The sequence below is a fragment of the Sorex fumeus genome, unplaced genomic scaffold (genome assembly GCF_029834395.1).
Source record: "Sorex fumeus unplaced genomic scaffold, SorFum_2.1 ptg000073l, whole genome shotgun sequence".
Lineage (NCBI taxonomy): Eukaryota > Metazoa > Chordata > Mammalia > Eulipotyphla > Soricidae > Sorex > Sorex fumeus.
In genome coordinates, this window is record NW_026606130.1 from 10,710,329 (window position 1) to 10,734,250 (window position 23,922).

General features: G+C 41.0%; 1 protein-coding gene across 2 annotated transcripts in view; it reads left to right on the forward strand.

Moving 5' to 3' along the window:
* The window catches only part of OPHN1 (oligophrenin 1), a 553,120-nt gene that overhangs the window by 127,537 nt on the left and 401,661 nt on the right, over nt 1-23,922 (forward strand). The gene's annotated exons all lie outside the window — the stretch shown is intronic.

Here is a 23,922-nt window from a genome sequence, read left to right on the forward strand (position 1 = left end):
ATGTATGTGTGTGTGTGTGATCACTGTCCTAATGTTGTTCATCGATTTTGCTCGAGCGGGCCCAGTAATGTCTCCATTGGAGACTTTGTTGTTACTGTGTTTGGCATATCGAATACATCACAGGTAGCTTGCCAGGCTCTGCCGTGCAGGTGAGGTACTCTCGGTAGCTTGCTTTCCGAGAGGGGTGGAGGAATCGAACTTGGGTCGGCCATGTTGGCTGTGTGCAAGGCAAACGCCCTACCACTGTGCTATCGCTCCGGGGCCGTTTATAGTTTATAAAGATTTCCACCCCCAAGCTACAGATCTAATTACAGCATATGCTACTTCAACAGGAGTGGTCATAAAAGTTAACCCAGCTAGCCTCCTGACTGACCTTAATCCAGTAAAATAAAGAAAAGTGGTTGTAAAGAGAGTTTATTAAAATGCTTCATATATCTTGATGCCACCCTGCGTGGGCCGGCTGGGCATCTGGGTCGCCGCAAAGCCATCTCTCCAGAAGTGTTGGTGGCGTTGTTGGACAGCAGCTTTGGGCCACTCACCGTCTGCTGGGGGACTGCGGGTGCACAGCTCCTGCCGGCTCCAGCCGACCATGGCGTGCAGACCGACCCCACTTGGTAGCCCGCTTCCTCGCTGCCTCTGGCTCCTGGAGCTCGGGCTGCTGATGCGCACCTTTTCACGGCCTGCCAACCACTCTTCTGCTCAGGACCGAGCCAGCAGAGATGAGCACGAGACCCTGCCCCCCAACCACCTTTTCAGGGTGAAGCTCGAGCTGGATGGGCACCTCAACCAGGACTTCCATCAGGAGGTGTTCCTGGGGATGGACACGGACGGATTTGAGGAGGATGCTGAGCCGTGCTGGAGCAGTGGGAGCTGATGGTCATCTTCTCCAAGGTGGACGCTTACACTGACAGGAGTGTAGCTAGCCAAGTAGACTGGTTAAACCAGAACTTGTACCAGCTTTCCCAGACCTCCCTTTCTCTTCAGCGCTGCTCAAGGCCCTCCCTAAGCTTGGCCGTGGAGTCTCAGACCACCCCTGTGTGATCGGCATAGAGAAGCAGCATTTGTCTCTCAACACCACACATAAATCATTTTCATGGGAGGTGACCTTCCCTGTCTACCTGCCTACATCCTATTCCCCCCTAGAGATTTCACCATCTTAAATCTTTAAGGGGAAAATGGTCAGTGATCCATCTTCTGAAGCTGCTTCATGCTGACAGAGGGGCGCAGACCCTGCCTGTGCCAGGGGGAAATATCATGTTACATTAGTTTATAATGGGCCCCAGGCAATGAAGTGATTGAGTTCCTAAAGTTATCTGGAAGAAAAGTTCAATTAGACTGAGGTATATTACTTTAAATGGTTAGACCCTGGAGGAGTAGAAATTCCTTTTTGACCCAGTAGGAATAGAGTTGTTAGCTGTCTTATAGAAAAAGTTAAAGCAACAGAAACCAAAGCAACATTGGCTAATTCACAGACTGGGGGAAAGCAATTAATTCTGCACTTTGAGCTGAGGTTCCCCCTAGGAAAGATCAGACTAGTGACAGCATGTACAACATTGAGTTCCTTTATAGACCAGGCTGTTTTTCTATAGTCAGTAAACCAAGTTTTATCTAAAATTCCCAAAGGGGGTACCTTTTAGATCAAGATTAAAATTTATTCAATCACCTCTGTAGAATTAGAATCTAATCCTTACAAAAAGCAAGTTACAGAAACATGGTTTTCTCTTCACCTTCATTTTAAAACTTTGCCAGATAGCTTAACAAACCTGGCTTGTTCTTTTGCACAAACACAGCAAGATTAGAGAATTCTCCATTTGGGATACCCCATTATTTATTGCAAAGTCCTGGGGGTTGGCTAAAGACAGGAGACACACCAATAACAGCATTAATCTTATCTGGCACATCAGGGTTATCCAGGCCTGGCCATAAGATGTCCCGCGACAAACTGGATGGCCTTGAGCCTTCAGGTTGAACTGGATGTGGCTTTGGGCCTCATTTTCCGCAGAGATGTCCTGGCAGAAAGGAATTCATCCCATCCCTTCTTCAGGGCTGGGAGAAATCCTGGTTTCCAGAGTTTTTTCCTTGACGCTGAGAGTAGGCCCAGGCTGAGTTAGTCATTGCAGAGTCCTAGATTCCTTATTCTCCATAGCAGTGATAGTTTCCAGTCTTTCCTTGAGCTGGCCTGCCTCTAGGGTCACCCTGAGGTTTGTAGGGTACTTGAAACAGTACCTGTTAAATCCCTGCTCCTGTCATTTAGACAGATCCCCTGACTTTTTCCTTGCAAGAGGGCTTTGAGGTCCCATAGCTGGTTTTTCCTGTATGCATGAGGGGTAGACCCTATTACAGAGAGGAGAAACTCATCTGGATTTATGCAAACCAACATAGTGCCATGGAGCATTAAAAAACATACTGAAGGTACAAAGAGAAAAGCAAGCATTTCACCTTACAGTGAGATGTAATATACCCACTTGCTGTGGGTACTAGTCAAAAGAAGCTAAAATCTTTAGAGATAAAGCATACAGTTTAACATTGTGTTTAATTCATTCAATCCCATGTGGAAAACCTTGACTTCCCATCAATAAGAGCACTGTACCAGGAGTCCAGTGCACAGTTTAAAATGTCTAATTCATTTAATCCCATGTCGGAAAACCCTTAATTTCCTGCAACTTTAAAAAAATTCAATTATCTAAGAGTTCTGTAACAGGAGTCCAAATAATCCATCCAATATCTTTTTTATAGATCTTACCAAAAAAAAGGTACTAGAACAATTCTGCATGTAATTTAAAGATTTTCTTATAGCAAACAATTTGATCAGTTCCTTTTCTTAAAACACAACCTCAAACCTTCTTTACATTCCTTAACATTCATTCTGTCTTGTAACTTTCCTTTATCTCGTTTCAAAACCATCTTCACTTTAACAGGATTCCTTTCCTTTTCCCCACTGATGATATATCTATCCCTTATCTTTCTGGCTTATGACATATATCTATATTAGTACAATATGATCACCCAAGTTTAGACACAAGTTACCAACCATCTCACTTAACATGACAGAACTGTACTCTGCAGTGCTATTTCAAAAGCATTAGATCAGGTCTATAGATATTCAAAAAGCCTTAAAAATTCTCACAATTAAAGCTCTTACAAGGTATATTAAGTGGGCAAAAGATCACTTTACATTAGAAATTAACCTGGAGACATCTTAAAATTCTGATTTCCAGGAAAACACAAATACAAAAAGATTAAAACACTCATAGATTATCAGGAAGCATTAAGGATTTCACACTTCTGTACAAAGCTTTCTGAAGAACAGGTCTAGGTTGATACCCGGTGACAAGGGTTTGCATAAAATAAAGTTATCAAAATAATAGCATGCATTTTCACATACTGGACAGGCTGATTAATAGTCAGTAAAAGTTCCCACATTTTCCATGAAATTATCCATTCTCAGAAACTATTACAGCAAGCTGACATCTGAGATTCTACCCATTTTATAACTCAGTGGTTCTAGAAATTTTAGTTACCAAGAGTCTCAGATCAGATAGAGCACTGGTAGGACAAGTTTTGCAACCAGTTTTATAACTCTGGAAACTCATGTTTAAACTAAACCATTACTTTTTGAACCTCTTTTCATGTATCATAATTATTTTAACTCACAAGATTTTCTAGGTCAAATATTCTAATCCAATGCAGATACAAAGATGTACATTGATATAACAGCATGAAACCTATGAACCACCAATTAATATAAAACATGATAAAACCTTCTTTGGCTTAATTTCAATAGTCTTGTACCTTAGTTATTTAAAATCATGAGCTTTCTACACCAGATACTTTTGACAATTCCACAAGAATACAAACATGTGTTCAGACACAGAAAAAGCCCTTGGGTTTTTACCAAACTTTGATATTATCATAGAAAATAACACTTGGACTGTCAATGTTTAGGGAAACATAAGAAAACTTTGTTTATTTTGATGCCTTCTGTACCTCTGTTGTTTGTAAAACAGCTAAATTCCTCATTACAATTGGCTAAGACTTGTAAGATAAAGCCTTGCATTCTCTGAACTTTATTTCTCATTAGTTTCAGACTCTAGTGCCATAGCTCTTCTAGATAGGACAGATTCTTAAGTTCAAGAGAACTTCAACTGTTACTAACCATTCATGTTCTTCTAACAAGAAATTTAGATTGAGAATTCTGCTTTCTCGGTAGAGAACTCTTCTGATAAGAAATCTTCATTTAAACCTTGTTTAACAAGTTCCAAAAGCCACTGCATTCCTTAAATCACTGAGTTGCACATCACTGACTTCTCTAGAATTTCTGCTTCTGACTTCAACCTGGTTCTGACACTAGAGTGTTCCACATAGACAGACAGACAAACAATGAACTGACTAAAAGCACCAAACATACATGTGCACACGTCTGCAGTTGATCGATCGATCTGACCCTACAAAATGGCAGGGAGAACACTGATGAACTGAGAAAGGAAGGGACAGTCCCCAGGGCAAGGAGTCCTGTCAGCCGATTGGGAACACTGCTTCCCATTTCCCAGCCTGACCAGCCAGTCTCCTGCTTGTTAAAATGGGTCAAGAAAGCACTTTTGTTGATAAAAGCGGGCAAAATAAACTATGACAAAGTTGTTGAAACCTAAGGTGATCAGATGTTACCATATTTTGGTCAAGACCAGTTCTGAGGCAGGGAGCTAGTATCTTCTTGTCAGATATGGAGTTAGGTTTTGTTTCTGATATCAAATAGTCAAACATATGATCTTGCATTTCCCTGTCTCCTCTGCTTTAGTAATCCTATTTCTTTTGTTACCTGCAAAGATCTGACTGCAAAATGATCTAGTAATGCAAACTGCCATTCACTGGCTATTTTTCCCCACATTCTAGCTTATACTCAGGCCACATGGGGTTACAGAGATCAACAAGATACTTCTTATCTAAACTACCTAGTTGGAAGCTCCTCAGATGTTTTAATAAGAAACCCAATGAAGAATCTTCAGGTATCAATGTGGAATTTCCCATATTTCCTAATTGCAAGCAATAATCTGAAAAAGGATGATTCCTTGACAAAACTTTTCTCCAGGTCTATAAATAGTTCTGCCTTTCTTAGCTTACTACCTCTTCCCTGCTTTCTGCTGGCTTCCTGCTTTTCTCAGGCCTCTTACCTACCTTTTACCCCCCCCCCTTTTTTTCCCTTATATCTGGACTGCCTTCATTACCATTTCAATTGACCTCTAGCTGATCTTCTGGTTAGACTGAGACTGGGTAGAGAAAGGAAATTGATCTGCCTTTGTTTCCCAGAATCTTCTCACTAGTGGGCTTTCCTTCCTTCCCTCCCATAGTGGGCGGTGACGCAAAACAGATAAAGGAGGGGTGCCTCTTTGCAGAGACCATTAAGATGCTTGCCTGACCAGTGGAGAACTTAGCCTTAGTGGTTCAGCATTGTGACTTGTGATCGGCAGCTATTCCAGTGCCACCCTTGACCGTATGTTCTCTGTGGAATCGCAGGCAGCCACTTGAGCTCCGTGACTTTAGAGGGACTTTAAGAGTGCCAGGTCGTGAAGCTACAAAATCATGCCCAACAGGAGGACCTATCAGGGTGCTCTTGCACACACATATTCACACAGAGGTTATCACATTCCTCCCCATGCCTGCTAGAGATTTCCAAGGGAGCATATCTTCACAGCAGATTTTCCACAAATTAACTCCTTCCTCATGGATTTCTTCACTGTATCAGTCCTTTCATGGTCAAATTCCCAAAAGAAGGTCACTCAACCAAGCAGAAGGTATCCAACTTACCCTTCTTCACCTCCAGGCCCATGTCCTGGGCCTTCCTTTGAACCTCTGAGAAGTGGCCAAGAATTAAGGTTTTGGGGTCGATTGATTTTGACCCATATTAAACAATATTAATAAAAAGAACTAAGAGAAAGATAATAAGACAAATACACACACTAAGGACGCACGCACAGATCACACTCCTTCACTCACTCAGACCGGTCCACCTCTCACACTGGTGCGCACCACACTCACCACAGTCAAACACTGGGATTCCCGAATTTGCCCAAAGGGTGTGCACGTGATTTTCACCTCAGGAGGGTTTAGTTCTTCCAAGTATTCTCCCTGCGCCGGGTTTTCCAGAAAAGATGAGTCCTCCAGAACAGATGAAGACCCAGAAAATACGTCCTCCTGATCCTAGGATAACAGACAAGGACCCGAGGAAACCCTATGTCCCACAAGTCCTCCCAGTCAGGGTTGGCCACTTCCCTGGCGTGGTCCAGAAGGGGACACCGTCCCCCCAGAAAACAGATGGAATATTCCCCAGAATTTTTTTTTGTTTTTTTAGCATGGAATTAATTAATTAATTAATTATTTTTATTGATTTATTTATTTTTATTAAAAATTTTTTAATAGTGAGACATCATAAGGTACAGTTGCAGACGTAAACATTTTTGTGCTTGGGTTTCAATTATACAATGATCAAATACCCATCCTTCCACCGGTGCTCATTTCCCACCACCACGAATCCCAGTATCCCTCCCATGCCCCATCCCCCCCATCCCACCCTGCCTCTGTGGCAGGGCATTCCCTTTTATTCTCTCTCTCTTATTGGGTGTTGTGGTTTGCAAAAGATGCAATGGGTGACAATCATGTTTAGTCTATAGTCTACTATCAGCATGCTTCTCCCATCCTGGGAGGATCCTCCCAACACATTTATTTGGTGTTCCCCTCTTTATCTGAGCTCCCTTTTCCCCTAGTATGTGTGGTTGGCCTCCAAGTCATAGAGTAAAATTCCTGGTACTAATCTCGACCATTCTTGGGTGTTAATTTCCTATTTTGTTACTTTATGTTCCCCAGATGAATGCAATCTTTCTATGTCTATCTCTTTCTTCCTGAGTCGTTTCGCTTAACATGATACTTTCCATGTAGTACCACTTGTATGTAAATTTCGTGACTTTGTCTTTTCTAACAGCTACATAGTACTCCATTGTGTAAATGTACCAAAGTTTCTATAACTAGTCATCTGTTCTCGGGCACTCAGGTTTTTTCCAGATTCTGACTATTGTAAAGAGTGCTGCAATAAACAGACAATTCCAGATGTCACTTCGACTATACTTTTTTGCCTCTCTGGGATATATTCCCAGGAGTGGTATTGCTGGATCAAATGGGAGCTCAATTTCTAATTTTTGAGAATCATCCATACTGTTTTCCAAAAGGGCTGAACGAGTCAGCATTCCCACCAACAGTGAAGGAGTGTCCCTTTCTCACCACATCTGCGCCAGCACCGGTTGCTTTTGTTCTTGTGGATATGGGCCAGTTTCTGTGGTGTGAAGTGATATCTAATTGTTGTTTTGATCTGCATCTCCCTGATGATTAATGATGTTGAGCATTTTCTCATGTGCCTTTTAGCCATTCAGATTTCTTCTTTGTGAAAGTTTCTATTCATTTCTTCTCCCCATTTTTGATGGGGTTGAAAGTTTTCTTTTTGTGGAGTTCAACCATTACTTTGTATATCCTTAAAATTAAGCCCTTATCAGGTGTGTATTTGGTGAATATCCTTTCCCATTCTGTAGACTGTCTTTGTATTTTTGTCACTGTTGCTTTTCAGGTACAGAAGCTTCTTAGTTTAAGATAGTCCCATTTGTCTATCTCTGTTTTCACTTGCTTGGCCATTGTTGTGACATCTTTGAAGACATCATTAGCTTCTGTGTCATGGAGGGTTTTGCCAACTTTTTCCTCAATGTATCTTATAGATGTTGAGGTCTTTAATCCACTTAGATCTTACTTTTGTACATGGAGTTAGGCAGAGATCTGAGCCCATATTTTTTGCATGTAGTCGTCCAGTTTTGCCAGCATAATTTGTTAAAGAGGCTTTCCCTGCTCCACTTCACTTTTCTTGCCCCCTTCTCAAAGATTAGATGTTCGTATTCTTGGGGGGAGACATCAGTATATTCAACCCTGTTCCATTGGTCTGCAGCTCTGCCTTTGTTCCAGTACCATGCTGTTTTAATTATCACTGCCTTGTAGTAGAATTTGAAGATAGGGAGGTTGATTCCTCCGATTTTCTCTTTCCCAAGAATTGCTTTAGCTATTCGTTGGGGGTTATTGTTCCTTATAAATTTCAGTAGTGTTTGCTCCACTTCTTTGAAGAATGTCATGGGTATCCTAATAGGGATTGCGTTGAAATTATACAGTGCTTTGGGAAGTATTGTCATTTTGACAATGTTAATTCTCCCCATCCATGAACACGGGATATTTTTCCATTTCATCGTGTCCCCTTTTATTTCCTGAAGTAGCATTTTATAGTTTTCTTTGTACAGGTCCTTTACTTCCATAGTTAAGGTGATTTTGTATGTATTTGATTTTCTGTGGGCACAATTGCAAATGGGGTTGTTTTCTTCATGTCACTTTCTTCTCTTTCACTATTTGCATATTGGAAAGCCATGGACTTTTGGGTATTGATTTTATAGCCTGCCACTTTGCTATACAAGCCTATTGCTTCTAGAAGTTTCTTGGTAGAGGTTTTAGGAATCTCTAACTATAGTATCATATCAGCTATGAATAGTGAGAGCTTGATTTCTTCCTTTCCTACCTGGATGCCCCTAATATCTTTTTCTTGACTTATCGCTATTGCAAGTACTTCCATTACTATATTGATCAGCAGTGGAGTGAGTGGACATCCTTGTCTCGTCCCTTATCTTAGAGGGAAGGCTCTCAGTTTTTTGCCATTTAGGATGATGCTTGCTGTAGGCTTGTGGTAGATGGCTTTAACTATATTGAGGAAGGTCCCCTCTGTCCCAATTTTGGCTAGGGTATTCATCATAAATGGGTGCTAGATTTTGTCAAATGCTTTCTCTGCATCTATTGATATGATCATATGATTTTTATATTTTCTTTTGTTGATATGATGGATTATGTTGATTGATTTCTGGGTGTTAAACCAACCTTGCATCCCCGGGATGAATCGTACTTGTTCATGGTATATGATATTTTTGATGAGTTATTGAATTCAATTTGCTAGTATTTTGTTGAGAATCTTCGCATCCGTGTTCATCAGGGATATCGGCCTGTAGTTTTCTTTTTTTTTGTGGTGTCTTTGTTTCCTTTTGGTATCAGAGAGATAAGGGCTTCATAGAAACTGTTTGGGAGAGTTTCTGTTTTTTCAATTTCCTGTAAAAGCTTGAGAAGGACTAGCAGAAGGTCATCTTTAAATGTTTGGAAAAATTCGCTATTGAATCCATCTGGACCTGGGCTTTTGTTTTTGGGAAGATTTTTGATTGTAGTTTGTATTTCGTTGATGTTAATAGGTCTATTCAGTTACTCCACATCTTCTTTATTCAGCTTTGGAAGATTATAGGAGTCCAGGAATTTGTCCATTTTTTCTAGGTTCTCTTGTTTCCTGGCATACAGACTTTCAAAGTACTCTCTGATGATCTTTTGGATTTCTTTAGTTTCTGCTGTGCTATCCCCCTTCTCATTTCTGATTTGGGTTATTAGGGTTCTCTCTCTCTGTTTCTTTGTGAGTGTTGCTAGTGGTTTATCTATCTTGTTTATTTTCTCGAAGAACCAGCTCTTGGTTTCATTGATCTTTCGGATTGTTTCTTTGCTTTCCATGTCATTGATTTCTGCTCTATGTTTTATGATCTCTTTCCTTCTGCCTGATTTAGGCTCTTTCTGTTGATCATTTTCTAAGGTCTTGAGCTGTGAGGTCAAATTGTTGATGCGCACCATTTCTACAGACCTAAGATATGCTTGCAGAGCTATAAATTTTCCCCTTAATACAGCTTTCGCTGCATCCGATAGGTTCTGGTAGCTCGTGTCTTCATTCTCATTTGTTTCCCAGTATCTTTTGATTTTGTCCTTGACTTCATTCCTGACCCACTCGTTGTTCAGCATCGAGTTGTTTAATTTCCATGTGTTTGATTTGGTTCTCCGTGTCTGTGTGTGATTCACTTCTATCCTCAGTGCATCATGGTCTCAAAAGATGGCTGATACTATTTCTATCTTCCTGATTCTTTTGAGGTATGTTTTGTGTCCTAGCACATGGTCTATTTTGGAAAATGTTCCATGCGCACTGGAGAAGAATATGTATTCTTTCTTTTTGTGGTGTAAAGCCCTGTATAGGTCTATAAGCCCTCTCTCTTCTATTACTTCTTTCAAAGCCAATGATTCCTTGCTGGGTTTTGTTCTTGTTGATCTGTCTAGAGGTGATAGGGCGGTGTTGAAGTCTCCAAGTACTATTGTGTTACTTGCAATGTCTTCCTTAAAATCTGTTAGCAGTTGTTTTAAATATTTAGCTGTTCCCTTATTAGGTGCATATACATTTAAGAATGTGATTTCTTCTTGTTGTATGTATCCCTTGATGTAGTGAAAATAGCCTTCACTGTCCCTTGTGATCTTTTTCAAGGTGAAATTAATGTTGTCGGATACTAGTTTGCCCCCCCCCCAGCTTTTTTGTGGGATCTGTTTGCTTGCAGGATTGCTTTACATCCTGTGACTTTGAGCCTGTGTTTGCTCTGAGTGTTGAGATGAGTTTCTTGTAGGCAGCAGAATGTTGGATTCTGTCTCTGAATGCATTTTGCCACTCTGTGTCTCTTAATTGGTGAATTTAGACCGTTGATATTGAGAGAGAGTATGATTATGGGGTTTTGTGTCATCTTTCTGTGCGGGTGTTTTGTGGTTGTAGGGTTTGTCTTGTCTTATTGTAGCCCCTTAGGTCTTGTTTTAGGTTATGTTTTGAGTGTTTGAAGTTCCTGAGCTGCTGTTTATCTATAAAGTAGTGTAGCGTTACTTCCATTTTGAGTGAAGGTTTTGCCGGATAGACTATTCTTGGTGTAGCATTCATTTCCGTGAGTTTTTTCACTATATCTCACCACTGCCTTCGGGCTTTTATCATTTCCCCTGCTAGGTCTGCTGTGAATCTCAGGGGTGTTCCTTTGTATGTGATTTCCTTTTTTTGCCTTTGCTGCTTGCAGTATTGTGTCTCTCTCAGCAGCATCGATCATTCTAACTATAATATGTCTTGGAGTGTTTCTGTTAGGGTCTCTTTTAGCTGGCACCCTTCGTGCTTCTTGAATCTGAATGGTGATTTGTTTAACCATGTTTTTTTCATTGGGATTGTTTCCCTGAGCTTCTGGTAGCCCAATGATTCTAATGTTGTTTCTTTTGGAATCATCTCCTAGGACTCTGATTCTCTGTAGAGCTATTTTGAGGTCCTTTGCCACTGTTTGTTGTTGCGTGTTGGCTTGGTGCAGCTGATCTTCCAGCTCACTGATTCTTTCCTCAGCTGTGGTCATTCTATTTTTGAGGGCACAGAGTGAGTTTTTTATTTCATCTATGGAATCTGTGATCTTTGTCATTTCTGTGCGAAGCTTTCCAATTTCTGCTCTCATTTCTTGCTGTATTTTGTCTATTGTGCGATCGATTGTTTCTTTCATGTCCTCTTTCAATTTAGCGGATATCTGTCTGTTTCATTGAGTTGATTGAACATCTTAATGACTTCATATCTGAATTCCTTGTCAGAGAGGTCCCTAAGGTGGCTAGCACCTACTGAGGCTTCTGGACTTATTTCCTCGTTGTCTCCCTGTGGCAGGGATTTGCGTTGTTTCTTCATGTTGTTGTGTAGGTATATGCGTCAGATTTCTTGATTTGAATAAACTACCTGGGGCCATGTGAGCGTTATCCTGCTGAAAATCAGGCAACGCCCACTTTTTAAAAGCCACGCCCACTTCTAACTTGGCCACCCCCCCACGGATACCTGGTGTGTGTCCGGGGAGTAAAGACTCGGTGGGTAGAAGAGACCAGCTTGGCTTGGGCGGCGGAAAGGGAGAGGCAGAGACTCACAGATCTGCTTTGTCTCCTGGCGTCCGGGGGATGCCTTAGGGCTTGCACGGTGGAATCCAAGTCCTGGGTCTGAGAAACTGCATGAAAACTCACGTGGGGTTGGGGAGGAGAAACCAGCTCTGCTTGGGCGGCGGAAAGGGAGAGGCAGAGAGGCTCAGATCTGCTTTGTCTCCTGGCATCTGGGGGACACCTCGGGGCTTGCATGGTGGAATCCAAGTCCTGGGTCTGAGAAACAGCGTGAAAACTGACCTTGGGGTTGGGGAGGAGAGACCAGCTTGGCTTGGGCGGTGGAAAGGGAGAGGCTGAGAGGCTCAGATCTGCTTTATCTCCCGGCTTCTGGGGGACGCCCCAGAATTTTTTTAAGGCCTTTTTAAAACCCATTCTCTGGGCCCGTTTGCTGTTGGGAGATCTCGCTGGTGCCTCCAAATGTTAGGGCAGAGATCGAAATCTCCCTTTAACGACAGTGAGACTCAAGAGACTGCAAACAGCAAGCAGGGTTTATTGTAAGACTGGCTAGCCAGGGTCCCACCGCCTACACAGACATGTAGGTCTGGCAGGTTGGGTAAATACCCAAGCTTCTCCAAAGGAGAAGGCCTTCATCAACTATTACAGCAGAGCCCGTGCATTTTATAACCAATAGATTTGTAATAACCCATACTTTCCTGACCAATCCAATCAGTTCTTAGCCTATAGTTTAAAGATCAGCATTTTGCATCAGTGCTTAGGAACTAACAGGTTTTTAGGGCAGTCCTGGGTCTTGCAACATGGGTCTTGTGAGAGACATTCAGTTATCTGGTCTGACCCCCACCCTTCGAGTACCTGTATCTGAATTCCTTGCTCAGGGGCAGAAAAACCAGTTATTTTGCAGTGCGGTCTCCTGTAAAGCGGACCTGAAAAAGCTTATCTAGACCTGTTCCTTGAAAAAAACAGTATTTTGTAATGCAGGTTCCTATTAAGCTAAGCTAAATTAATTCTGGTGGTGGACCATTTTGGGCCTGTCCCTCACACTGTTATGAATGTAATGTTTTTGTTAAATGTTTAAAAAATGTCCTTATGGGAAAAAAATGAAAAAAACCTAAAGAGCACACCAACATAGCAAAATAACCAGTATTCAGTACTTCTTTCTTTATTCTCTTTCTATCTCATGACTGATTGTCTTACACCATCAAATATATGATCATCTAATCTTTTATAAGGGAGCAAGAAATGTGAAGTGGAGCACGGAAAGCATCTTTAACGAATTATGCTGGCAAAAGTGGACAGCTACAGGTAAAAAATGGACTCAGACCTCTACCTAACACTATGCACAATAGTCAGATCAAAATGGATTAAAGACCTCAACATTAGACTAGAATCTATCAGGTACATTGAAGAAAAGGTCAGCAAAACCCTCCACAACATTGAAGCTAAAGTTATCTTCAAAGATGACACACCACTGACCAAGCAATTGGAAACAGAGATAAACAAATGTGACTGTCTTAAACTAAGAACCTTCTGTACCTCAAAAGAAACAGTGATCAGAATACAATTACAGTCTAAAGAATGGGAAAGGATATTCACCCAATATCCATCTGATAGTGGGGTTGATATCAAGGATCTACAATGCACTGGTTGATTTCTACAAGAAGAAAACATCCGATCCCATCAGTGCGGGGGACCCCGCCAGACAATTCTCTGGCCCGCAGAGGTGGTCCTAGGATCCATAGGTGCAAGGAGGGACCAACTGAATGAACACAAGACACAAGAGACAGAGTGCAGTTTAGAAACAGAGAGAAAAAGGGACAGCAGACAGAATATGACGGGACAGACTTTATATAGGGTCTGGGGCAGCCCAGTCAGGAGTAGAAGCAATATAACCATACATGGTAAGGTCAGCAACAAGAGCTTTACATAACATTCAAGGTAAACATCTGTACATCAAAGGATCTTATGGCAGCAGATGCATCCTGAGCTTTACATAGCATTCAAGGTAAACATTTGTATATCAAAGGGTCTTATGGCAGCACATGCATCCTGAGCTTTACATAGCACTCAAGGTAAACATTTGTATATCAAAGGGTCTTATGGCAGCAGATGCATCCTGGAGGTCACTATAGATAAGGCCAGATATGATAACTGTCAGCCTGATGTATGTGGCTATAGATCAGGCATCCACTGAGGTCAGGAAGTCCTGGGACACTGTCACCAATGTCTGTACCAATCAGTTCCTAACATGGGAACCATGGCCAGGGTCTATGTGAGGGCTCTTGGATTCCCACACATCAGAAAATGGGGTGATGTAATGAACAGAAACTTTCTCAAAGAAGAAATCTGAAAGGCAAAAAGGCATACAAAAAATGCTCTTCATTACCAGTCATCAGGGAGATGCATATCAAAACAAAAATAAGATATCATCTTATGTCTCACTCCACAAAGACTGGCCCACATCCAAAAGAACAATAGCAACCAGTGTTGGCATGGATGTGGGGAGAAGGTGACTCTCCTTTACTGCTGGTTGGAATGTTAACTGGTTTAGCCCTTTTGGAAACCGTATGGACATTTCTCAAAAAATTAGAAATTGAGATCCCATTTGACGCAGCGATACCACTTCTGAGAATCTATCCAGTATCTGCAAAAAAGTATGGTAGATATGACATCTGTACTTTATATGTTTATTGCAGCACTGTTTTCAATAGCCAGCATACAAAAGAGCCCGAGTGCCCGAGAAAAGAAGACTGGTTAAAGAAACTCTGATATATCTACACAATGGGATACTATGCAGCTATTAGAAAAGATGAAGTCATGAAATTTACATATATGTGGATCAACATGGAGAGTATGTGAAATAAGTGGGGAAATGAAATGAGTTATAAAGAGAGTGGCAGACATAGAAGGACTGCACTCATTTGTGGAATATAAAGTAACAGTGGGAGAGTAACACCGAAGGATACTAGAGATAAGGACCAGGAGAATTGCTCCTTGGCTTGGAAGTCAGCCTTACATGCTTGAGATCAAGGCAGCTTAGAAGGGACCATGAAGTAAAGGTTGCTTGGAGTGCTCACTCATGAAGGGAGATGCATGCTTTGATTTGCATCTCCCTGATGATTAGTGATAAAAAGAATTTTTCATGTGCCTTTGGCCTTTCTAATTTCTCCTTTCACATAACTTTCTGTTAATTTCTTCTCCACATCTTTTGATACGGTTGGAATTTTTTCTTCTAACTTTCTACCAGTGCCTTGTATATCTATTTTTAAAAAAATTTTATTGAATCACCGTGAGATAGTTACAAGCTTTCATTTTTGGGTTACAATCACACACACAATGATCAAACACCGATCCCTCCAGCAGTGCACATTTCCCACCCCCAATATCCCCTGTACACCTCCCCCTTTCCTACCTTCCCTCGCCTCCATGTCATGCATGATTCCCCATAATCTCTCTCTACTTTTAGGCATTATGGTTTGCAATACAGATACTGAGAATTTATCATGTTTGGTTCTTTATCTTCTATCTGCACACATCTCCCATACCAACTGATTCCTACAGCCATCTTTTTCTTAGTGATCCCTTCTATATTCCACCTGCCTTCTCCCCTTTGCCATGAGGTATGATTCCAGCTATGGAGCATTCTTCCTGTCCCATGTATCTACTATCCTTAGGTGTCAGCCTCATGTTATGTTGTTTTATACTCCAAAAGTGAGTGCAGTACTTCGATGTCTGTCCCTCTCTTTCTGACTCATTTCACTTAGCATGATACTCTCCATGTCTATCCATTTATAAGCAAAGTTCATGACTTCATCTCTTCTGACAGCTGCATAATATTCCATTGTGTAGATGCACCAAAGTTTCTTTAACCAGTCATTTGTTCTAGGGCACTTGGGTTGTTTCCAGATTTTGGCTATTGTGATCAGTGCTGCAATGAACATATAGGTACAGATATCATTTCTACTGTGCTTTTTTGCATTCTTGGGATATATTCCCAGAAGTGTTGCGGTGTCATATGGAAGCTCAATTTCTAGTTTTTGAAGGATTGTCCATATTGTTTTCCAGAAAGGCTGGGCTAGTGGGCATTCCTACCAACACGAAAGAGTGTCCCTTTCTCTCCACATCTACACCAGCACTGGATGCTTTTGTTCTTTTGAATGTGTGCCAGTCTCTGTGGTGTGAGATTATATCTCATTGTTGTTTTCATTTGTATCTCCCTGATGGCTAGTGTTGTGGAGCATTTTTTCAAGTGCCTTTTGGACATTTGTATTTCTTTCTGAGGAAACTATTCTTAATTTCTTCTCCCCATTTTTTGATGTGGTTGTAGGTATTTTTTCTTGTACAATTCTACTAGTGTCTTGTATATCCTGGATATTAATTCCTTATCAGATGGGTATTGGGTAAATATTCTTTCCCATTCTGTGACCTCTTTCTGTATTTTGGTTATTGTTTCTTTTGAAGTGCAGAAGCTTCTTAGTTTGATGTAATACCATTTGTTTATATTTGCTTCCACATGCATGGTCAGTGCTGTTTCATACTTAAAGTTGTTTTAAGCTTCAATGTCGTGGATAGTTCTGCCCACATTTTCCTCTATGTACCTTATGGATTCATGTCTCATATTGAGGTCTTTAATCCACTTTGATCTGACTTTTGTGCCTGGCATTATACAGAGATCAGAGTTCATTTTTTTCAGGTAGCTATCCAGTTTTTCCAGCACTACTTCTGGGTCTCTGGGAACATGGCCGTTAAGCAGCTTGATCAGGAGCCAGAGAGGCCGTTTGTGAGTGATGACTTGGGGTCTCATTGGGGTGGGGAGAACAGGCCTGACTCCACCCCATCCCGTGAGGCCAAAAATGTCTCATCACTGTGGGCCCAGAACTGACTGTCCAGTGCCCTCTGGAGGATGACGGCCACTGAGTAGCCAAAGGGTAGCAGGCGGAGGAACAACACCGTTTCCTCCCTGGGGTGGCCCTGCAACAGTGACGAACTGTGGGTTCCGGATGCATTTCTGCCAAAAGCCAGTAGGTTTTGATATTTATTTCTGAGTCTCTGGGATCATGGCCGTTAAGCAGCTTGATCAGGATCCAGAAAGGCCATTGGTGAGTGATGACTTGGGGTCTCGTTGGGGTGGGCAGGACAGGACCGGCTCCACCCCTATCCCGTGAGGCCCTGTGTGTCTCATCACTGGGGGTTCAAACCTGACTTTCCAGTGGCCTCTGAAGGATGGCGGCCACTGGGCCGCCTGGGGGAACAGGCCAAGGCACGAAACCTATTCTCATCTGGGATGGCCCAACACCAGTAACCTACTGCAGGGACCAGATGCATTTCTGCCAAAAGCTGCTGGGTTTCGAGATATGTTTCTGAATCTCTGGGATCATGGCCATTAAGCAGTTAAATCAGGTAACAGAGAGGCCATGCCTCCAATGATATAGCTGAGCCAGAGTTGGTTTGTGGGTGTGTTTCCCACATATTTAACTTTTGGTCGTTTAGTTTCTTGGTAAACTTTGCCCCAAGTTTTTGGGTTCTGGCCAAAGGCACAGCAGCAGTTTTGGGGTATCTAGAAATCTGATGGCACCATGAGGCTGCTGATGCACTCGACTCACAGGTACAGATTGACCTGCTGGCGGCACCATACCCCCAACCTCTTTCATTTCTTGAAGTAGTGTTTTGTAATTTTCCTTGTATAGATCCTTCACGTCTTTGGTTAAGCTGATTCTGAGGTACTTGATTTTCTGTGGTACTATTGTGAACGGGATTTTTTTAATGTCTCTTTGTTCTCTTTCATTATTTGTATACAAGAAAGTCATGTACTTTTGGGTGTTGATTTTGTACCCTGCCACTTTACTAAACTATTTTTTTCTAGGATTTTTTCCTCTAGAATCTTTAGGGTTTTCTAAGTATAGTATAATATCTTCTGAAAATAGTGATAGTTTGACCTCTTCCTGTCCTATCTGTATCCCCTTGACCTGTTCTCTTGCCTACTGGCAATGGCCAGGACTTCCAGTACTATATTGAATAGGAGTGGCGAAAGTGGTCAACCTTGTCTTGTGCCTGATCTTAGAGGGAAGGCTTTTAGTTTTTCACCATTGAGAATGATACTTGCTGTGGGCTTGTGATAGATGGCTTTGACTATATTGAGGAAAGTTCTTTCAATGCCTATTTTCCTGAGAGTTTTCATCATAAACGGGGCTGGATCTTGTCAAATGCTTTCTCTGCGTCTCTTGATATGATCATGTGTTTTTTTTTCTTTTCTTTTGTTCATATGATGGATTATGCTGATTGATTTATGAATGTTAAACCATCCTTGCATCCCTGGACTGAATCCTACTTGGCCATGGTGTATGATCCTTTTGATAAGTATTTGTATTCTGTGTGCTAATAGTTTGTTGAGGCACTTTGCGTCTGTGTTCATTAGGGATATCGGCCTATAATTCTCTTTATTTGTGGTATCTCTGTCTGCTTTTGGTATCAGGGTCATATTTGCTTCATAGAAACTTTTTGGAAGTGTCTTTGATACTTCAATTTCGTGGAAAAGCTTAAAGGGTATTGGGGATAATTCCTCTTTAAAGATTTGGAAAAATTCACTAGTGCATCCATCTGGGCCAGGACTTTTGTGCTTGGAGAGATTTTTTATTACTATTTCAATTTCCTTGATAATGATAGTTCTGCTCTGGTATTCAAAGGTCTTCTTGGTTCAGCCATGGGAGGCTATAGGAGTCTAGGAATTTATACATTTCCTCGAGGTTTTCGTGTTTCATGTCATTAAGCTCCTCAAAGTACTCTCTGAAGATCTTTTGAATTTCTGTAATTTCTGTTGTAATGACCCCCTTTTCATTTCTGATTTGGTTTATTAGGGTTTTCTCTCTCCCATTCTTTGTGAGATTTGCTAGAGTCTTATCCTTCTTGTTTATTTTCTTGAAAAAACAGCTCTCGGTTCTACTGATCTTTGGGATTTTTTTTTTTAGGTTTCCACCTCGTTAATCTATGCTCTGAGTTTTATTATTTCCTTCCTCCTTTTTTGGATTGGGCTCCTTTTGTTGGTCATTCTTCAAACTCTTAAGCTGTGAGGTTATGTTACTTATGTAGGCTTGTTCCTCCTTCCTGAGGAATGCTTGTAGAGCTATAAAATTTCCTCTTAACACAGCTTTTTCTGTGTCCCATAAGTTTTTGTAACTACTGTCCTCATTTTTGTTCGTTTCCAGGAATCTTTTGATTTCCTCTTTGATTTCCTTTCTAAGCCACTCGTTGTTCAATAATGAGCTGTTTAATTTCCACGTGTTTGATTTAGTTTTCTGTTTCTGTGTGTGATTTACTTCTAATTTTAGCATTGTGTTCTGAGAAAATTGTTGATACAATCTCTATCTTAATTTTATGGAGGTATGTTTTGTGATTCAGAATGTGGTCTATCTTGGAGAATGTTCCATGAACACTTGAGAAGAATGTGTATTTTTTTGAGGATGAAGTATCCTGTATATATCTACTAAGTCCCTTTCTTCCATTTATTTTTCCTTAGATGAAGTATGTCCTTGCTAAGCTTGAGTCTGGTTGATCTATCAAAAGGTGATAAAGCAGTGTTGAAGTCTCCCACTAGTATTGTGTTGCTATCGATATCTTTCTCCAAATCTTTTAGTAGTTGTTTTAAGTACTTTTCTGGCCCCTCACTATGTGCATATACATTTTGTATTGTAAGTTCTTCCTGTTGTACAGATCCCTTGATCAATAAGAAATGACTTTCTCTGTCTCGTGACCTTTTTCACTCTGAAATCAATGTGATTTGATACTAGGATGGCCACCCCAGCTTTTTTATCAGATCTTTTTGCCTGTAGGATTGTTTTCTAGCCTTTGACTTTGAGCCTATGTTTGCTCTGACTATTTTTTTTTATTTTTTTTTATTACCCATCCCTCCACCAGTGCCCATTTTCCACCACCATGGATAATATCCCTCCCACCCCCATCCCCCCATCACCCCTGTCTCTGTGGCAGGGCAATCCCCTGTGTTCTCTCTTTCCTTTTGGGTGTTGTGGTCTGCAAAAGAGGCATTGAGTGGCAAACATGTTCAGTCCATAGTCTACTTTCGACATGCATCTCCCCTCCTGGGAGGATCCTCCAAGCATACTTTATTTGGTGCTCCCTTCTCTATCTGAACTGCCCTTTCCTCTAGGATACCTGGCTGGCCTCTAAATTATGGAGTAATCCTCCTGGTGCTGATCTCAGCTATTCTTGGGTATTAATCTCATACTTTGTTACTTTATATCCCCCAGATGAATGCAATCTTTCTATGTCTATCCCTCTCTTTCTGACTCATTTCACTTAGCATGATACTTTCCATATTGTACCACTTGTATGTAAATTTCATGACTTCATCTTTTCTAAGAGCTACATAGTACTCCATTGTGTAGATGTACCAAAGTTTCTTTAACCAGTCATCTGTTCTTGGGCATTCAGGTTTCTTCCAGTTTCTGGCTATTGTAAAGAGTGCTGCAATGAACAAACAAGTGCAGATGTCACTTCGACTATACATTTTTGCCTCTCTGGGATATATTCCCAGGAGTGGTATTGCTGGGTCAAATGGGAGCTCAATTTCTAATTTTTTGAGAATCGTCCATACTGTTTTCCAAAAGGGCTGAACCAGTGGACATTCCCACCAACAGTGAAGGAGTGTCCCTTTCTCACCACATCCACGCCAGCATCGGTTGCTTTTGTTCTTTTGAATGTGGGCCAGTCGCTGAGGTGTGAGATGGTATCTCATTGTGGTTTTGATCTGCATCTCCCTGATGATTAATGATGTAGAGCATTTTCTCATGTGCTTCGGATTTCTTCTTTGAGAAAGTTTCTGTTCATTTCATTGCCCCATTTTTGGATGGGGTTGGATGTTTTCTTCTTGTGGAGTTTAACCAGTATTCTGTATATCCTGGATATCAACCCCTTGTCAGATGTGTATTCGGTGAATATCCTTTCCCATTCTGTAGACTGTCTTTGTATTTTGGTCACTGTTTCTTTGGAGGTGCAGAAGCTTCTTAGTTTAAGATAGTCCCATTTATCTATCTCTGTTTTCACTTGTTCGGCCAGTGGCGTGGCATCTTTGAAGATACCATTAGCTTCAATGTCATGGAGGGTTTTGCCAACTTTATCTTCAATGTACCTTATCGTTTCTGGTCTGATGTTGAGGTCTTTAATCCATTTTGATCTTACTTTTGTACATGGTGTTAGGCAGAGTTCTGAGCCTATTTTTTTGCATGTAGCCGTCCAGTGATGCCAACACAATTTATTAAAGAGGCTTTCCTTACTCCACTTCACATTACTTGCACCTTTATCAAAGATTAGATGAGCATATGATTGAGGAGAGATGTCAGTGTATTCAACCCTGTTCCATTGGTCTGCAGTTCTGCCTTTGTTCCAGTACCATGCTGTTTTAATTATTACTGTTTTGTAGTACAGTTTGAAGTTCGGGAGGTTGATTCCTCCCATTTTCTTTTTCCCAAGAATTGCTTTAGCTATTCGTGGGGGCTTATTGTTCCATATAAATTTCAAGAGTGTTTGCTCCATTTTTTGAAGAATGTCATGGGTATCCTTATAGGGATTGCATTGAATTTATACAATGCTTTCGGTAGTATTGGCATTTTGACAATGTTAAGTCTCCCGACCCATGAGCAGGGGATATCTTTCCATTTCCTCATGTCCTCTTTTATTTCCTGAAGTAGCGTTTTGTAGTTTTCTTTGTACAGGTCCTTTACTTCCTTAGTTAAGCTGATTCCTAGGTACTTTATTTTCTGGGGCACAATTGTGAATGGGATTGTTTTTTTCATGTTGCTTTCTTCTCTCTCACTGTTTGCGTATAGGAAAGCCATGGACTTTTGGGTATTGATTTTATAACCTGCAACTTTACTATACGATTCTATTGTTTCTAGGAGTTTTTTGGTGGAAGTTATTGGTTTCTCTAAGTAGAGTATCATATCATCTGCGAATAGTGAGAGCTTGATTTCTTCCTTTCCTACCTGAATGCCCTTAATATCTTTTTCCTGCCTAATCGCTATTGCAAGTACTTCCAGTACTATATTGAACAGCAGTGGAGAGAGTGGGCATCCCTGTCTCGTCCCTGATCTTAGAGGGAAGGCTCTCAGTTTTTCCCCATTGAGGATGATGCTTGCTGTAGGCTTGTGGTAGATGGCTTTAATTATGTTGAGGAAGGTCCCCTCTATACCCATTTTGGCTAGGGTTTTCATCATAAAGGGGTGCTGGATCTTATCAAATGCTTTCTCTGCATCTATTGATATGATCATATGCTTTTTATCTTTTCTTTTGTTGATATGGTGGATTATGTTGATTGATTTCCGAATGTTAAACCATCCTTGCATCCCTGGGATGAATCCTACTTGGTCATGGTGTATGATCTTTTTGATGAGTAGTTGGATTCTATTTGCTAGTAGTTTGTTGAGGATCTTTGCATCTGTGTTCATCAGGGATATCGGTCTGTAATTCTCTTTCTTTGTGGTATCTCTGTCTGCTTTTGGTATCAGTGTGATATTTGCTTCGTAGAAACTGTTCGGAAGTGTTTTTGATATTTCAATTTCGTGGAAAAGCTTAAAGAGCATCGGGAGTAAGTCCTCTTTAAAGATTTGGAAGAATTCACTAGTGAATCCATCCGGGCCGGGACTTTTGTGCTTGGGGAGACTTTTTATTACCATTTCAATTTCCTTGATGGTGATAGGTCTGTTCAGGTATTCCAGGTCTTCTTGGGTCAGCCTTGGGAGTGTGTAGGAGTCTAGGAATTTATCCATTTCCTCGAGGTTTTGATGTTCCGTGGCATAAAGCTTCTCAAAGTACTCCCTGAGGATCCTCTGAATTTCTGTGGTTTCTGTTGTAATGACCCCCTTTTCATTTCTGATTCGGTTTATTAGGGTTTTCTCTCTCCCTTTCTTTGTGAGTTTTGCTAGAGGCTTATCGATCTTGTTAATTTTCTCGAAGAACCAGCTTTTGGTTTCATTGATCTTTTGGATTGTTTTTTGGGTTTCCATCTCGTTAATCTCTGCTCTGAGTTTTATTATTTCCTTTCTCCTGTTCGGGTTGTGCTCCTTTTTTTGGTCCTTCTCCAAGCTCTTAAGCTGTGAGGTTAGGTTACTTATGTGTGCTCGCTACTCCTTCCTGAGGAATGCTTGTAGAGCTATAAACTTTCCTCTTAACACAGCCTTTGCTGTGTCCCATAAGTTTTGGTAACTCGTGTTCTCATTTTCATTCATTTCTAGGAATCTTTTGATTTCCTCTTTGATTTCCTGTCTAATCCACTCGTTGTTCAATAGTGCACTGTTTAATTTCCAGGTGTTTGATTTAGTTTTCTGTTTTTGTGTGTGATTTACTTCTAATTTCAGCGCATTATGGTCTGAGAAGATTGTTGATACAATCTCTACCTTCTTAATTTTATGGAGGCATGTTTTGTGGCTCAGCATGTGGTCTATCTTGGAGAATGTTCCATGTACGCTTGAGAAGAATGTGTATTCAGCTTTTTGTGGATGAAGTGTCCTGTATATATCTACTAAGTCCCTTTCTTCCATTGTTTCCCTCAACTGAAGTATGTCCTTGCTAAGCTTGAGTCTGGTTGATCTATCAAGAGGTGACAAAGCAGTGTTGAAGTCTCCCACTAGTATTGTGTTGCTATTGATGTCTTTTTCCAAATCTATGAGTAGTTGTTTTAAGTACTTTGCTGGTCTCTCATTAGGTGCATATACATTTATTATTGTAAGTTCTTCCTGTTGTACAGATCCTCTGATCAATAAGAAATGGCCTTCACTGTCTCTTATGACCTTCCTCACTCTGAAATCGATGTGGTCTGATATAAGGATGGCTACCCCAGCTTTTTTATGGGAGCTGTTTGCCTGTAGGATTGTTTTCCAGCCTTTGACTCTGAGTCTGTGTTTGCTTTGACTATTGAGATGCGTTTCTTGCAGGCAGCAGAATGTTGGGTTCAATTTTCTAATCCATCCTGCCACTCTATGTCTTTTAATTGGTGCGTTTAGCCCATTGACATTGAGAGAGATTATTGTTATGGGATTTTGTCCCATTGTTCTGTTAAGGTTTGGTGTATTTGAGGGGCCTTTCTTGCCTTAAAGTAGCCCATTT